We start from the raw sequence: 13194 nt of genomic DNA, 5'->3' as shown, positions 1-13194 counted from the left end.
CCTCCCTTAGCTGTCACTCCGGGTTCCCTTGTGTCTGTGTTCCGTGCCTGTCGATCCCGCCCCACTCGTTTATCTCGTGATTCCCTTGTTAATTGCCACGCCCCTGTGTCATTGTCTTCACGTGCTCATAGTTTAGTTTTCATGTATATATGTCCCGGTATTTCCCCAGTCTTGTTATCCATGGTTTTGTGCTTTGTGCTGTATGCTTTGTCTCTGTATCCAGCCCGTTTTCCTGTTGTGAGTTCTTCTCGTTTTGCTGCCCAGTCGCCCTGTGTTTCATGTACCTGGTTGTTCGTTTGTTTCCGTATTCTACCCGTGTTTCATTTTCTTGTGTTCAGTCATTTTCTTGTGTTCATGTCACTCAGTGTTTCATTAGGGTGACCATATTTTTGTTTGGGAAAACCAGGACACCAGTTGTCGAGCGGGGGGGGGGGGGGGGGGGGGGGGGGTCGTCCACGCCGGCCCTCGTCCCCCGCGACCCATTGTAGAATTAATGGCCCGATTAACGTAATTTAAAAAACAGGACATTTCCACAGTTTTAAAAAATATCCCGGGACGCCCAGGACAGGACGTGAAATACGGACATGTCCCGGGAAATACGGACGTTTGGTCACCCTAGTTTCATGTTCTGATTCCCTCTCGGATTTGACCCACGCATTCCTTTTCGACCCTGAGTTTGGTATTCCCTTTATTAAATCTCGCTCTCCTCAGCGTTTGTGTCCGCCTCCTCGCTCCGTGGCGCGTGCCACGTTACATAACCATGGATCTTACCAGGACACAGTGAGAGACCGAGACTCCGGTGTGTTAAGTCGCTGTAACAAGTTGTTGGCTGCTTCCGTGCAGTTTAACTCTCATGTGTTACAGCGCGAACTAGCTGGAGACAGGAATACCCCTAGCGCTGTGGGAACAAGGAAGTCTCGTCGCAGACCGAGGAAAGCACAGTCACTTTCAGTTTCGACTGGCTTTCGCGACGAGACTCCTATTGAGCGCTATGTGGCTGCCCGGCTTGAACACTACGGGGAGGAACAACCGGTAGTGCAAGTTGCGGGCAGACGGATTGAATGCACAGACGAGCTTTGGCTTAACCCTCGGTTGGCTCTCAATGGCTGCTGCGAGCTCCCGACGCCTCAGAGGAGGCGGAGCCATCGCAGAGAGAGCCACCGAGGGGCTTGTGTGTCTGTGTGTTCTTCCAGGCTCGACCCGGACCCCGTGGAAGAGGACCTCCCTCCGCTGATCCCGGAAGCCACTCCCCGAAGGCCCCCCAAGAATTTTTTGGGGGGACGCAGTAGCCACGCACCCCCCCCCCCGAGGACGTCAGTGCGGCGGACACGCCCCCCGAGGACGTCAGTGCGGCGGACACGCCCCCCGAGGACGTCAGTGCGGCGGACATGGCCCCCGAGGACATCAGTATGGCGGCTCCGCCCCCCGAGGACGTCATGTCATGTCTGCGGCCTGTCCCTGCGACCCAGAGGAGGTCGTCCACGCCAGTTCCCGTTCCCGCTGCCCGTCGACAGTCCACGCCAGTTCCCGTTCCCGCTGCCCGTCGGCAGTCCACGCCGGCCCTCGTCCCCGCGACCCAGGAGAGGTCGTCCACGCCGGCCCTCGTCCCCGCGACCCAGGAGAGGTCGTCCACGCCGGCCCTCGTCCCCGCGACCCAGGAGAGGTCGTCCACGCCGCCTGTTCCCGCTGCCCGCCAGCGGACACCGCCTGTTCCCGCTGCCCGCCAGCGGACGCCGTCTATTCCCGCTGCCCGCCAGCGGTCCCCGCCTGTTACCCCAGAGACTGTGCTTGGACTCAATGTACTGTCTATTCCGCCCTGTGTTCCTGCCTCTTATGTTTCCTTGCCCATGTTCCCCATGCTCCCCGGTCCTGTCCCTGGTTTTGTTTTGGTTCCAGTCCCCGTGGTTGTGTCTGTCAAGGACTGTATTCCTGTTCCTGTGTCTGTTTCCTGTGGTGTCGTCTCGGTCCCGGTCCCTGTGTTTGTTCCCCAGATTACCACTCACCTTGTCCCTGTCCCCATGTCTGTTGTTCGTGACATCTTCACCTCAGTGTTTGCCTCTGCCCTGTCCCCTGGCCCCGCCCCTGTGTCTGTTCCCAGTCCTGTCCTGTCCTGTCCTGCTCCTGTGCCTCGCCCCGACCCTGTCCGGTCTCCTTGTGTCCCCTGTCCTGCCCAGTCCCTACCCAGCTCTAGGCCAGTCTCCACGTCTCCTGTCTTTGTCCCTGCCATGCCCCAGGTCCCATGTCCTGTCCCTCTGGTCCATCCTGTGTCTGATGTCCCTGTCCCTCGCCACGTCCCGTGATTCCCTGTCCTGTCTGCCCTTGCGTGCCCCGGAGTGGCACGCCTTGAGGGGGGGTAATGTCACGTATGGCCTCGCCCCCTCCCTTAGCTGTCACTCCGGGTTCCCTTGTGTCTGTGTTCCGTGCCTGTCGATCCCGCCCCACTCGTTTATCTCGTGATTCCCTTGTTAATTGCCACGCCCCTGTGTCATTGTCTTCACCTGCTCATAGTTTAGTTTTCATGTATATATGTCCCGGTATTTCCCCAGTCTTGTTATCCATGGTTTTGTGCTTTGTGCTGTATGCTTTGTCTCTGTATCCAGCCCGTTTTCCTGTCGTGAGTTCTTCTCGTTTTGCTGCCCAGTCGCCCTGTGTTTCATGTACCTGGTTGTTCGTTTGTTTCCGTATTCTACCCGTGTTTCATTTTCTTGTGTTCAGTATGTCACTCAGTGTTTCATGTTCTGACTCCCTCTCGGATTTGACCCACGCATTCCTTTTCGACCCTGAGTTTGGTATTCCCTTTATTAAATCTCGCTCTCCTCAGCGTTTGTGTCCGCCTCCTCGCTCCGTGGCGCGTGCCACGTTACAAAAACAATGTACATGTACTCCACATTTTCGTTATTATTATTTTTTTACCATTTAAACACTCCATAGTCCCAAGTTGCCAGAATTATTTAATCTCTCCGTTGCAGTGAACATAGATATAATCAATCGCACTATTTCTCCAGTGCTGTCACAATAACTTAAACATAGTGTTGTAGTAAAGTTGTAAGAAAGGTGAGGATTTTGTGTGTTTGCTGGGTTACTGTTTTGAAAGCATTCTTGAAAGATTTTTACATTCTTCAGAGATATCTTCAGCGGTGCCGCGGTTCTCTCTCCGCGTTCCCATTGGCTGTAGCTAGGCGCTGCTGTTGACTCACAGTCGCCGACTGGGCTAGATATTAAACATGCTAGATATCTGCCGGTCGTCTGCGATGAGTCGGCGACCACTCTGCGACGGCTTGGTGAGCGTCATTCAGCAGTTCACACTACAAGACTGAGCGAGCGCCGAGTGATCGCCGATTTGCCTCCGACCACAGTTTCTGTCGGCGATCTACAAAAAACAGTCGGCGACTGAAAAACCAGCCTAAAATCGTGTAGTGTGAACCTGGCTTTACAAGGGGCAAGCTGGAGTCGTAGTCTAGAGGAAAACAAAAGGTCAGAACACAGGTAGGCAGGGCAAGAATGAGAATGCTCAGTATGTAACATAAGTTAGCAATACTTCGCTATAGGGAAGTGTTTTTAAAGGTTTAGGTTTGCTAATCAATATTCCAGAGAATGAGGTTCGAGGGGTTGGGACTCTGAGTGGGGCTAGAGTATCACTGGAGAGAGGCAAGTTTCTGATACAGACATGCAACTCAAAGTGCTTTATAGAATAAATAGAAGAAAACAAGCTCCCGCTGCCCGTCTGCCGGCCACACCTGTTTCCCCTGAGCCTATGCTGTCCACGTGTGGGCCTGGACTGAATGTGTCTGCTCCTTCTGATGTATACTCCTCCTTATGGTTGTTCGTCCCCTGTGCCCATGTTCCCCTTGGTCCCATGTCCTATCCCTGGTTTTGTGTTGGTCCCTGTTCCCGTGGTTGTGTCTGTCAAAGTCTGTGTTCCTGTTCCCGTGTCTGTTTTCTGTGGTATCTTCTCTGTTCCTGTTCCCGTGTCTGTTCCCCAAGTGGTGACTCACTTTGTGCCTGTGCCTGTCTCTGTTGTTCATAGCGTCTTTGCCTCAGTGTTTGCCTCTGCCCCGTTCCCTGGCCCCGCTCCCATGTTTGTTCACAGTCCTGTCCAGCCCTGCTCCCGTACCTTGCCCTAGCCCTGCCTATAATGCCATGCCCCAGCCTAGTTCCTGGCCAGTTTCCATGTCTCCTGTCCCTGTTGTAATATACTATTTGGAACTAGGTTATCAACCTAGGTGGATTGATGTGCACTGGTTGAGCAGCACGGTGGCTGCGGTATGTCTGTATCAGTCCGCATTGATGTCAGTAATAAACAAGTTGTTCAGTTATCTCTCGGTATATCATTATTAATATAACAAATAACACTTCAGTCCCTGCCATGCCCCGGTCTCCATGCCCTGCTTTGCCCTATCCTGTCCCTCCGGTCTATCCTGTAGTGTCCTGTCCTGTGTCTGCTGTCCCTGTCACTCGCCGTGCCCCGTGGTTTCCTGTCCTGTCCTAGTCCGTTTCCCTGTTCTGTCTGCCTTTGCGTGCCCCAGAGGGGCACTCTTAGAGGGGGGGTACTGTTACGTAGGGCTACGCCCCCCTCTCTTAGCTGTCACTCCGGTGTCCCTGTTCCTCGTGTCTGTGTTGTTCCTTGCCCGTTTATCCCGCCCTGCTTGTCTGTTGCCCTGGTTTCTGTCTGTCTGCCATGCCCGTGTTGTCAGTGTGATCAGCTGTGTCTTGTTAGTTCCATGTACTTATAGTCCCTGTGTTTCCCTAGCCCCTTGTCAGTTATTCGTTCTCTCGTGGTTGGTTCTGTAGTGATTTGTTTGGCTTTGTTATTATTCTATGTTGTCGTTGTTCAGGTATTTCGCGTCTCCATTGTTTTCCCTCAGTTATTGTTTCCCTGCCCTGTTCGTTTTATTTTGTGTCATCATGCCCCTGTATCTGTCATATCTGGATGGCTCTCCCGTTACGACTCCTGCCTGTTACGACTATGATTACGGAATTCCCCGTAATAAATCTTGCTCTTCTCAGCGTTTGTGTCCACCTCCTTGCTCTGCAACATACGCTGCGTTACAGTAATAAAATAATAAAATGATGTAATTATTAAAATAAGAAGACTACAATAGAATAATGTAATAAAATAATAAAATGGCAAACCTATTAAATTACTAAGAAGAACAAACATAAAATGTAATTAAGAACCATTGAATTTGCTCAACTAAATGCAGCTCTAAACAGAAAGGTGCAGGCTCTCAACTTGCTGCAGGTGTGAAATAGAGTATAAATAAATCTTTGGGAGAACAAATTGTAAGGAGGAGACGGACACAAATGCTGAGATGAGCGAGATTTAATAAAGGACATACCGTATGCAGAGTCGTTGTAACAAGCTGGGGTCGTAACGGGAGAGCCATCAAGGTGGGACAAATACAGGGGCATATCGAACCAGGTATAACACAATCAAGGCAGGGTACAGAACAGCGAACGGAGAACAACGGGCGATCAGAGTACAATGGACAGCGTGAACAAAACAAACCGACAGAGTAGACAAAGCACAAGGCACAAAGCAGACAAAATCACGGATGACTCGACTGGGGGAATGACGGGACTTATATACATAGAACCGAAACAAGGAACAGGTGATAACAATGACACTGGGGCGTGGCAACAAACAAGCAGGGCGGGACAAACAGGCAGGGAACACGGACATGAGGGAACCCAGAGTGACAGCTACGAGAGGGGGCGTTGCCCTACGTGACACAAATAAAACTGTGTTACAATAACCTGGCCTTGATGTGATGGACAAGTTTCTCACTATCAACATGTCTCAGACCTTAGTGATCATTCGAAGGTGAAAATAAGCGGCCCTGACCAATGTGGTGCCCTAGATGAGATTTTGGTTGGTGCCCCTGCATCATCAATCATCGGGTTGATTGTATCACTATTAAAGAAACAAATAAAAAGCAAATAACTTAAATATTACCATATAACAAGCAATAAATATAAAAGTGTTGCACAAAAAATATTTTAAAACTATTTTACATAACGTAGTGCAGAGAACAACTTTTAAATATTAATAATAAATAAAATAAATAAAAAACAACAACTACCACCAGTGCCTACTGCAACATTGTTATTATTTCAAAAGTGCATCTGAAATGAACAGTTTAATTGTGACGCCGGGGGCGTCGGGACAGAGGCAGCCGGAGACGTGGGTTGGACAGAAGGTGGTTTATTATCCATGGCAACCAGTAACACTCGTAGCGCATACACAGCAAGTAATGCACGGTAAAGCTCGTAGCACACACACTGTAGATGCAAGGTAAAGCTTGTAGCGCATATACTGTGGATGCAAGGTGAAGCTCGTAGCGTACACACACGGTAGGGACGTGCTATCAACCAGAGACGCTCGTGTAGCGGCAATGTGCAGCACTGGACCAGACGACCTGCGGGCTTAAGAAGTGCACAGTATGATGGGGATTGCGACTGTGGGAGTGGCTGCGTGCGCGGGGGTGTGTGCTGGGATCGGCTGCTGGCCGGGTTGCACGCCCTCTGGTGGCGACCCGGCCCCCTCACCGTGACAGAGCCCTCCCCCAAGGACCCCTCCCGTCGACTCCCACGCGGTCTTCCCCGTCGCCGCGGAGCTGGCCGGTCTGGATGTTCCCTGTGGAAGTCGGCGATAAGGGAGGGGCCTACCACTTGAGAGGCCGGTATCCAGGAGCGCTCCTCCGGTCCGTATCCGACCCAGTCCACCAGGTACTGTAAGCCACCTTTTCTGCGCCTCGAGTCCAGTAACCTCTCCACGAGGTACGCAAGTCCGTCCGACAACTGCAGCGGCGAGGGCGGCCGTCACGTCGAGGCCTCCTCCAATGCACCTGCTCTGTATGGCTTGAGAGCGGACACATGAAATGCACGCGACACACGTCTGTCTTCGGGCAGACTGATGCGATAAGTAACTGGGTTAAGCCGCCTCAAGATGACATACGGGCCGGCATATCTCTCCCCCAGTTTACCTCTCCTGCCCAGGTGTCCATCTTCAGGAACTTTCCGACCTCCTGGTTCGCTCGCTCCACCTGTCCGTTAGCCTGCGGATGGTAACCAGAGGTTAGGCTAACCGTGATGTTGAGCTTGGACAGGAACTCCCGCCACACACGCGAGGTGAACTGCGGTCCCCTGTCCGACACAATATCCTCAGGCAGACCGAACTGCCGGAATATGTGCCGAAACAAGAGATCCGCAGTCTCCCAAGCGGTGGGCAGGCCCCGCAGGGGAAGGAAGCGATCCATCTTCGAGAACCGGTCTATTACCACCATGATGACCATGTTCTCCTCGGACGGGGGGAGGTCCGTGACGAAGTCCAGAGCGATGTGCGTCCATGGTTGCTTGGGTGCAGGGAGAGGGAGGAGCTTACCCGCAGGAGGAGTGTGTGGCACCTTGCACCGCGCACACACCGCGCAGGACGCCACCTGCTGCAGTACGTCCCGGTGCAGCCCCGGCCACCAGTAGCGAGCCCCCAACAACTGAGCCGTTTTAGACACCCCTGGGTGCCCCGTCCCCACTGACGTATGAGCCCAGCTGATGAGGGCACTACGGTGCGCGGGGGGAACGTACTTACGGTGCGGCGGGCAACCTGGATGCGGGTTCGCTGCCTCGATCTCCCGATCGATCCTCCACTCCAAGGCTCCCACGACGCACTCAGGCGTAAGCACCGGCTCCTCGCTCGTCGACTCCGTACTGCCAGGAAAGGACCTAGATAGCGCATCCGCACGCTGGTTCTTCTCCCCTGGCCGGTACATCACCTGGAACTTGAAACGAGAGAAATACAGAGACCACCTGGCTTGACGGGCGTTCATCCGTTTCGTGGTCCTGATATATTCCAGGTTTTTGTGGTCAGTAAGCACGGTGAATGGATGCTTAGCTCCCTCCAGCCAGTGTCTCCACTCACCGAACGCCCTCCGCATAGCCAACAACTCACGGTCTCCCACCCCGTAGTTGCGCTCGGCGGTGGTGAACTTCTTAGAGTAGAAGGCTATGGGACGAAGGGAGCTATGCTTTTTCGGCCGTTGTGATAACACCGCGCCTACTCCCACGTTCGACGCGTCTACCTCCACTATAAAGGGACGGTTAGGATCCGGTTGGTGCAGAACCGGCGCGTCGACAAACGCTTGCTTCAGCTGGTTGAACGCTCTCGTAGATCTCTCTGTCCAGCGAAGCTTAACTCCTCCCCCTCTCAGCATGTCAGTAAGGGGCTCTGCGATCTGACTATATGCGCGAATGAACCGCCTGTAGAAATTCGCAAAGCCCAGAAATCTCTGCAGCTCGCGCCGTGTGTGAGGCTGCGTCCATTTCACGACCGCCTCCACCTTCCTGTGCTGCATGTGCACGGAGCCTGGCCTAATGGTGTAGCCTAGGAAGTTCATCTCGCTGAGATGGAACTCGCACTTCTCGAGCTTGCAATACAACCGATTGCGAAAGAGCGTGCCCAGAACTGCCCGTACATCACGCACATGTTGGTTGTGGGAGGGAGAATAGATCAGAATGTCATCGATGTAAGCGACAACGCATCTATTCAAATACTCCCTTAAGACCTCATTAATGAACGCCTGGAAGAACGATGGAGCAGACGCCAAGCCATAAGGCAAGACGCGATACTCGTAGTGCCCCGTAGAGGTACTAAACGCCGTCTTCCATTCATCACCCTCGCGTACGCGAATAAGGTTGTAGGCGCTGCGCAGATCTAGTTTAGTGAAGACTTTAGCCTTCCTTAACTGCTCCGGAGCCTGCGGGGTAGGAGAAAGCGCTGCTCCTTTGCCTCGCTCCTGCAGCAACCTGTCCATGGTTATGGCCAGGTGCACCATCTGATTAAGGTCTTGTCCCTCGGGCCGACAGCTCAACTCCGCCCTCAGGGCGGGCTTCAACCCCGCCAGGAAGACGTCTGTTTGAGCCGCTTCTCCCCAACCAGTCCTGGCGGCCAGGGTCCGGAACTCCAGAGCGTAGTCTGCGGCGCTTCGGCTTCCCTGCCGTAGCTGTAACAGGCTCTGGCCGCAGACCCTCCCGCGGCTGGGGTGGTTGAAGACCGCCCGCAGCTCGCGAACGAACTGGTCGTAGCTGCGGGTACACGGCTTCTCCGCGCTGATCTGGGCTGCTCCCCAGTCCAGTGCCTTGCCCTGCAACCTGTTCACCATGAAGCCGACTTTCTCCTTCTCCTCCAGGTGGGGCATGCTGGTAAAATAGAGCTGGCACTGGACCAGGAAGCCCTCACAGCGCTCCGGATCCCCATTGTAGGGCTCCGGTGGAGGAATCGGCGTTCTCGGAGTAGGAGGGCGCGCAGATGCCTGTACCGTCAGAGCCTGGATGCAGGTTGTCAGGGTAGTTACCACTGAGCGGAGCTCCTGGAGCTCCTGCTGTTGTCTGCCCAGGATGATGCCTTGATGGGCCAACACCTCTATAGCAGAGGCGCCCTCGCCTCCGGCTGCTCCAGGCTGCACATTCTGTGACGCCGGGGGCGTCGGGACAGAGGCAGCTGGAGACGTGGGTTGGACAGAAGATGGTTTATTATCCATGGCAACCAGTAACACTCGTAGCGCATACACAGCAAGTAATGCACGGTAAAGCTCGTAGCGCACACACTGTAGATGCAAGGTAAAGCTCGTAGCACATACACTGTAGATGCAAGGTAAAGCTCGTAGCGCATATACTGTGGATGCAAGGTGAAGCTCGTAGCGTACACACACGGTAGGGACGTGCTATCAACCAGAGACGCTCGTGTAGCGGCAATGTGCAGCACTGGACCAGACGACCTGCGGGCTTAAGAAGTGCACAGTAAACAAGAAACAGGTGCTCAGTATGATGGGGATTGCGACTGTGGGAGTGGCTGCGTGCGCGGGGGTGTGTGCTGGGATCGGCTGCTGGCCGGGTTGTGCGCCCTCTGGTGGCGACCCGGCCCCCTCACCGTGACATTAATATATATTTATTTTAAAACTTGCTGAGCTAAGCTAATAATAGCACCTATTAGGATTGGGCAGTATGATGACAGTACTGTAAAATTGTGGCAGTATAATAATCACGTGACACAAAGTGCCAAATTTGTACTTTGAAAAATGGGGCATTTAAGACATTTTTGCGCATCCATTAAAAAGATCTGTGGGTGGGGTCAGCAGTTGGAGCTCACTGATTGGTTATGGAGTGGCTATGTTCACTAAGATGATTGTGAGTCAAGCAAGCTGGTTTCAATGAAAAACACAACAGCTACAGATTGGCAACATATTGGATTTTATTTCAAATAAAAATGAGAGCCAATATACGTAGTATTAAAACACGTCCACGCCACTGTTGTCATCATTGCGTGTACTATGTGCAACATACCTACACAACTTCTGCATCATTTAACCACCAATTTCACAATTGTCAGCAAATTATTAATAGCTGAACACTTATGTATTATAAACATCATGCGATTCCATCCTTTCCACTTGTAAAACCTCACGGTAGTGCTGGATAGGAGCTAGCTAATTAGCTAATACGAGCTAAAAGTTCGCGAGGCACCAACCACGCAGAACTGACGCTCGAGGACCAGCGAGAATACCCTGAGACCTTCGGACACGCCCCCATTATTGTAATTCGAAATATGATTGGTTGATTAAACTGCCAATCCATAATAAAAGCTCTCTAATGTAAAAGGCAAGGGTATGCGCCAGATACGGCGGTGGTGAACTTCTTAGAGTAGAAGGCTATGGGACGAAGGGAGCTATGCTTTTTCAGCCGTTGTGATAACACCGCGCCTACTCCCACGTTCGACGCGTCTACCTCCACTATAAAGGGACGGTTAGGATCCGGTTGGTGCAGAACCGGCGCGTCGACAAACGCTTGCTTCAGCTGGTTGAACGCTCTCGTAGATCTCTCTGTCCAGCGAAGCTTAACTCCTCCCCCTCTCAGCATGTCAGTAAGGGGCTCTGCGATCTGACTATATGCGCGAATGAACCGCCTGTAGAAATTCGCGAAGCCCAGAAATCTCTGCAGCTCGCGCCGTGTGTGAGGCTGCGTCCATTTCACGACCGCCTCCACCTTCCTGTGCTGCATGTGCACGGAGCCTGGCCTAATGGTGTAGCCTAGGAAGTTCATCTCGCTGAGATGGAACTCGCACTTCTCGAGCTTGCAATACAACCGATTGCGAAAGAGCGTGCCCAGAACTGCCCGTACATCACGCACATGTTGGTTGTGGGAGGGAGAATAGATCAGAATGTCATCGATGTAAGCGACAACGCATCTATTCAAATACTCCCTTAAGACCTCATTAATGAACGCCTGGAAGAACGATGGAGCAGACGCCAAGCCATAAGGCAAGACGCGATACTCGTAGTGCCCCGTAGAGGTACTAAACGCCGTCTTCCATTCATCACCCTCGCGTACGCGAATAAGGTTGTAGGCGCTGCGCAGATCTAGTTTAGTGAAGACTTTAGCCTTCCTTAACTGCTCCGGAGCCTGCGGGGTAGGAGAAAGCGCTGCTCCTTTGCCTCGCTCCTGCAGCAACCTGTCCATGGTTATGGCCAGGTGCACCATCTGATTAAGGTCTTGTCCCTCGGGCCGACAGCTCAACTCCGCCCTCAGGGCGGGCTTCAACCCCGCCAGGAAGACGTCTGTTTGAGCCGCTTCTCCCCAACCAGTCCTGGCGGCCAGGGTCCGGAACTCCAGAGCGTAGTCTGCGGCGCTTCGGCTTCCCTGCCGTAGCTGTAACAGGCTCTGGCCGCAGACCCTCCCGCGGCTGGGGTGGTTGAAGACCGCCCGCAGCTCGCGAACGAACTGGTCGTAGCTGCGGGTACACGGCTTCTCCGCGCTGATCTGGGCTGCTCCCCAGTCCAGTGCCTTGCCCTGCAACCTGTTCACCATGAAGCCGACTTTCTCCTTCTCCTCCAGGTGGGGCATGCTGGTAAAATAGAGCTGGCACTGGACCAGGAAGCCCTCACAGCGCTCCGGATCCCCATTGTAGGGCTCCGGTGGAGGAATCGGCGTTCTCGGAGTAGGAGGGCGCGCAGATGCCTGTACCGTCAGAGCCTGGATGCAGGTTGTCAGGGTAGTTACCACTGAGCGGAGCTCCTGGAGCTCCTGCTGTTGTCTGCCCAGGATGATGCCTTGATGGGCCAACACCTCTATAGCAGAGGCGCCCTCGCCTCCGGCTGCTCCAGGCTGCACATTCTGTGACGCCGGGGGCGTCGGGACAGAGGCAGCTGGAGACGTGGGTTGGACAGAAGATGGTTTATTATCCATGGCAACCAGTAACACTCGTAGCGCATACACAGCAAGTAATGCACGGTAAAGCTCGTAGCGCACACACTGTAGATGCAAGGTAAAGCTCGTTGCACATACACTGTAGATGCAAGGTAAAGCTCGTAGCGCATATACTGTGGATGCAAGGTGAAGCTCGTAGCGTACACACACGGTAGGGACGTGCTATCAACCAGAGACGCTCGTGTAGCGGCAATGTGCAGCACTGGACCAGACGACCTGCGGGCTTAAGAAGTGCACAGTAAACAAGAAACAGGTGCTCAGTATGATGGGGATTGCGACTGTGGGAGTGGCTGCGTGCGCGGGGGTGTGTGCTGGGATCGGCTGCTGGCCGGGTTGTGCGCCCTCTGGTGGCGACCCGGCCCCCTCACCGTGACATTAATATATATTTATTTTAAAACTTGCTGAGCTAAGCTAATAATAGCACCTATTAGGATTGGGCAGTATGATGACAGTACTGTAAAATTGTGGCAGTATAATAATCACGTGACACAAAGTGCCAAATTTGTACTTTGAAAAATGGGGCATTTAAGACATTTTTGCGCATCCATTAAAAAGATCTGTGGGTGGGGTCAGCAGTTGGAGCTCACTGATTGGTTATGGAGTGGCTATGTTCACTAAGATGATTGTGAGTCAAGCAAGCTGGTTTCAATGAAAAACACAACAGCTACAGATTGGCAACATATTGGATTTTATTTCAAATAAAAATGAGAGCCAATATACGTAGTATTAAAACACGTCCACGCCACTGTTGTCATCATTGCGTGTACTATGTGCAACATACCTACACAACTTCTGCATCATTTAACCACCAATTTCACAATTGTCAGCAAATTATTAATAGCTGAACACTTATGTATTATAAACATCATGCGATTCCATCCTTTCCACTTGTAAAACCTCACGGTAGTGCTGGATAGGAGCTAGCTAATTAGCTAA

Source organism: Brachyhypopomus gauderio, chromosome 4 (genome assembly GCF_052324685.1).
Source record: "Brachyhypopomus gauderio isolate BG-103 chromosome 4, BGAUD_0.2, whole genome shotgun sequence".
NCBI classification, from domain to species: domain Eukaryota; kingdom Metazoa; phylum Chordata; class Actinopteri; order Gymnotiformes; family Hypopomidae; genus Brachyhypopomus; species Brachyhypopomus gauderio.
Note: the sequence above shows the minus strand (reverse complement) of the source record.